Below are 5,000 nucleotides of genomic sequence, written 5' to 3' on the forward strand. Positions count from 1 at the left end.
GCTGTTCAAGCCCGCTCAGTCCGGATTCTTTCCGTTGACTAGGAGTGGTTACTGTCCCCTCTTGAGCAAGCAGGATGGGATGTGTGGTGTGTGAGGTCCTGGCAGTGCCCATAGATCGATGATAAAGAGCACTTGCTCATGTCGGGAGGGTACCTGCTGGCGATTACGAGTCCAACACGTGATCAGGCCGTGGTGAATTACACACACACACACACACACACACACACACACACACACACACACACACACACACACACACACAGGCTCCGGTAGTATATTGAATTAAGCCTCTGCCCCATCAGGCTTCGGCCTGGCAGGAGGATCGAGTCCCGATCAGGGCGAGATTTTACCGCTGACAAGTAGTAGTTAATGTTCCCCCTTGAGCAAGGGGGTTGGGCGTGTGGTGTTTCGAGGTCCTAGCAGAACCCAGAGATCGACTATAATGAGCCTGCTCTTAGGAGGGTATTTGCTGATGATGACGAATCCAGCTCGTGATCAGGGCGTGGTGAATCACACACACACACACAGTTACTTAAGCTAAATCGTTTTCTCATTTTTATTGTTTGTTTTAAGAAATATATGAAACTGGAGTGACATTTCAACCTTTTCAAATACAAATAAAAGCCATCACTTTTTTAATCTTATAGAATTAATTGAAGCAATTGGTAATACTTTCAGGTCCTATGCAAACTCAATAGATCCGTACACTTACAAATGATAGTATCCTAGAAGTAAATGTGTGTGAAAAATATGCATATGAGTAAATGAGAAAAAACTGCCGCATTATATTTTAGTAGTGACAATATAAAATTAAAATTAACTTATTTACGTAATAAGGAAACGAAATAAGTTAACAGTTAAGATCTAATTGGAAAAGCAGATAAAATTATACCATTGCCAAAACGAGAAACAGAACAAAAATAAGTACAACAGAATTATGTTGTCTTTAGTGAATTGTGTTATTCTGAGGTGGTTAGAATATAAAACAAAAATAAACACATCCATTCAGAGGAAACATTACATAAAAGAGAGAGAATGAGTACTTTGTTGTGAAACTTAAAAGTACAAGAGAATTATGGGTATTGCAAAATAAAAACAGAATAAGCCCTTTTCATTCAGCATAAAATATCAAGGAGAAAAACAAAGAAAAAAATCAAACCTAAGTTGACATTTTAAGAGAAGAGACAACTATGAGACAGCCAACATGTGAAATACAACATCCCGGTATTCTTTATGTTTTCTTACATTTTTCCTTGCACTACTACTACAACTGCTACTACTACTATTACTATTACTACTACTACTACTACTACTACTGCTACTACTGCTGCTGCTGCTGCTGCTTTTACTACTACTACTACTACTAATAATAATAATAATAATAATAATAATAATAATAATAATAATAAATAATAATAATTTTATTACTACCATTACTACTACTACTACGACTACTACTACGACTACTACTACTACTACATAAATGATACCTCCACCCTCCCGACACATAATCATGGAGGGCTCCATAGTTTGGAGGTCGTTAGCCCCAACTCTGTTCGCTAATGACTGTGGCATCCAACAATTACTTTTAATACTGCTGCTGCTATATTAAAGGTTTAACTAGTGCAATATATCCCTTGATTCAGACGTTCCTTTACATAAGTGACAAAGGATAAAAAAAGCAATTTAAAAAGGAAAAGATGGAGCATACGCCAAAGCTGCACGTAGCCTTGTTACTCATCTCTGTCACACTGGCTCGAGTTGTATTAGCGGGAAATAACACATTACCTCGAGACACAAGACAGGAGCAATATCCAGGTTACCACTGTTGATCTTCCCCAAGTTTTCCCATTAAAATAAGAACAGAATAAACTATTTAATATTGTCAAATGATCTCAGTAGTTTACGCGTGAATCTGGCATCTTTTACTGAAGTGAGTGGCTGCTCCCATACAGGCGGAACTAGAAAAAAGCGATATAATCGATACGTAACTTTGAAGGTAGCAAAGAGAACTATATTATCCCCCCATTCACAATTGAAGAAAGTGAAGTAATGACGCCAAGACAACAGGCAGTGAAGGAGCAAACACGAACGAGACCAAAAGAAAGCGACAGCAGGAAGAAACGCGTGAGTGACAGTGAAAGCAGATTTACCGTTATTCCCGCCCAACTCAGCTAAAAAACTCTCTCTCTCTCTCTCTCTCTCTCTCTCTCTCTCTCTCTCTCTCTCTCTCTCTCTCTCTCTCTCTTGCATACAGTTTTTGGTCAATACATCTTTTGGTCTGTGTCCAAGGCATATTTGACTCATATCATACGTGATGTCCAAGACGCATTGTTCGTTGTAAGTTTTTATTCGTTTTTATTTTTTCTTCATCTGTTTGAGTTACGTAGATAACCCTGAGCAATTAGTTGTTCTTCCAGAGTCCACTTCTCGGACCGGCATTCAGTGGATTTCTCATAAATTATTTTATTACTTTTAACTCTAGACTCCAAGGTAATACATAAACAGGCTAATCTGCTCTACACCAATCCCAGGACACAAGAATTCTGATTCACATGGTAGACATACACCTGGGATTATATGAACTGTGGAGTGTGGACATTTTACGCTCTCCTTTGCATGGCCTGACTCAGCTTTGGGACAAACACAGCACAATACAACTTCAGAACGTGGCAACTGTGAAAGAAATAACATTCTTAACTAACTATAAATGGAAAATCTGGAGTGAGAAAAGTCAATGAAATTCTGTCTTGTATAAAGCTAGTATTCCTGGTAAGAGCGAGATGAAGAAATACTACATCATCGCAATAATCTTAACTAATAAGGTTACACTCGGCTTATAAGGTTAATCCCGCGGCTTAAGGTCATAAGGTCATACGCTGGAGATCCTCGTAGCCTCGGTGCTCATCTCCGTCTAAATGACCATTGACCCTGTTTTGTGTGAGAGCCCATTAGCCCAGGACACAGAGCAAGTGCAACATCATTTTCCACAGTTTACCTTCCCTAGGTTTCCTCAAGTACCTATTTATTAACCAGCCCGAAAGGGAGGATAAACAGCAGAGTTGGGTGCGTGCCGAACGCCCAGGCCGGTATTCAAATCCAGACCTAAGGATTCGAAGTTAGGCGTGCTAACCACTAGACCACGGAGGAGCTTGGTTATGGTCACCATAAAACTGAGAATCATCTACACTCTTCACAATCATACACAAACAAAACTTTCTTGCACTTCCTAGTACTACAATAATCTTACTGTGAAACCTTACATATCTACTAACCACAAAGAACACTGAAATGATTGATAGCGAGTTGTGTGTCACCTCAACAACAAAAGACTTTGTTGAACAGATATTTAGATACGAGTATACATAAGCACCGGATGATTACCGTCGGTTTTACTTAGTGTTAAACTGCTTTAGCCAAGAAACACAATCGAGACGTACCTTTATGATCACTCAATCCAATCCAAGTAGGTAATGAGAGGAAAGGGAGAGGAGGATCGAGAACGAGACGGTGCGGAGGAATCACTCAAAGACTTCCTGTTCACAGTTACATAGGTGAGGCGCTCTCCCCAACGACCCACTAACACAACCTGCATCCGCTGCCATCCTACGCCTGACTTATATACGCTCCACGCCAAAGGTTGCCGATGCGTTCATATATTTCTCAACTGATGAAAAAAAGGTATGCATAGCTGTTGCAGTGGCAAAATAATATTCGATTACTTAGGAAAACTGAAAAAAAGACCATAAAAATCTTACTGTTGATGGACTATATGGACGAGGAAATTGGAAACAATAAAACATACAATATGATGTGGACGGTAAACCTAGAGTTTTCCGCCTCTCTTTCGACGGAACACTTTCTACTTCTGCCCCATATAGCCACACCTTTCCTCCCTTTCCTCTTTCCTCCCCTACTTCAGCGACTTTCCCCCTTCCCTTGGTGCGGGGGTGGTGTGGGAGGACTCTGCTCTACCCTTAGAAAGTGGGCGTGACGTCTCGTGTTTCACGCCACCTATTACGATGCTCACGGCGGAGAGGAGAACATTCACTCCGTAAACACAAGCATTGCCCCACATTGCCACCACTCCACACTACACCCTCCCCACACACACGGATGCACACAGTTCCCTAACTACTCATGACATCTACGTACCGTCCCTCCCAATACTATCACCATCAACACTCCATCCCAAACCTCGTCCATCACCGCCATCATTCAACGCCACATCGCTTAACTGACTCTCCATAGCGATCACACATTTTCCTAACCATCCATGGCATCTTTATCACACCTCCACCTCCCATCACCACACATCCTTTCCATCAGGCCTTTATTGAGTACCAAGGGCTTCACCACCACACCTTTCCAACACCCAACACAGTACCAGTTCTTTTCCTCCTCACACTTGCTGACCATATGCAAGGACCTTGTCTGCCCTTGTATGGAGTATGCATCTCACGTGTGTAGGGGCTCCACACAGAGCTCCTTTGGACAGAGTAAAAAATTATCATTTCATCAACTCCCCTCCCTTTACTGACACCCTTTTACCTCAAATCCCGCCGCAGTGTCACCTATTTCACTATCCTCTATCGATATTTTCATGATGACTACTTTTCTGAACTTGCTTACTGCATGCCACCCTTCCTCCAGCGGCCCCGCTGCACCCGACATTTTACTCTTGCTCGTCAATATGCTATCCAGATCACTATTGCAAGAGTTAACTTGCAATTCTTCATTCCTTTATCCCTTTTGCTGTTAACTCTGAAGCAGCCTTCTTAACCTGTATTTCCTCCTGCCTTTGATTTAAACTCATTAAAGAGGGGATATCAAAACACTTCTACATCCGACATTGGCCCCATCTTTTTGTCCTTTCGCTCTATATTCTTTACAGGAGCAGAGCTTTGCTTTTTTTTGGGGGGGGAGGAAGGGGGGCTCATGAGCTGCTTCCTTTACTGTGAAAAAAATCTGAATTTCTTGATATCACAGCGACACTACAA

General features: G+C 41.5%; 1 protein-coding gene across 2 annotated transcripts in view; it reads right to left on the minus strand.

Moving 5' to 3' along the window:
- Positions 1 to 3,585, minus strand: part of LOC126983776 (uncharacterized) — a 121,157-nt gene extending 117,572 nt beyond the window's left edge. For both annotated transcript variants that reach the window (XM_050836867.1, XM_050836877.1), the window contains exon 1: positions 3,441 to 3,585. The gene's annotated coding sequence lies outside the window, so the exon portion shown is untranslated. The remainder of the gene's footprint in view (positions 1 to 3,440) is intronic.
- Between the last annotated feature and the right edge of the window lie 1,415 nt (positions 3,586 to 5,000).

The sequence above is a fragment of the Eriocheir sinensis genome, chromosome 5, assembly GCF_024679095.1.
Source record: "Eriocheir sinensis breed Jianghai 21 chromosome 5, ASM2467909v1, whole genome shotgun sequence".
Classification (NCBI taxonomy): Eukaryota; Metazoa; Arthropoda; class Malacostraca; order Decapoda; family Varunidae; genus Eriocheir; species Eriocheir sinensis.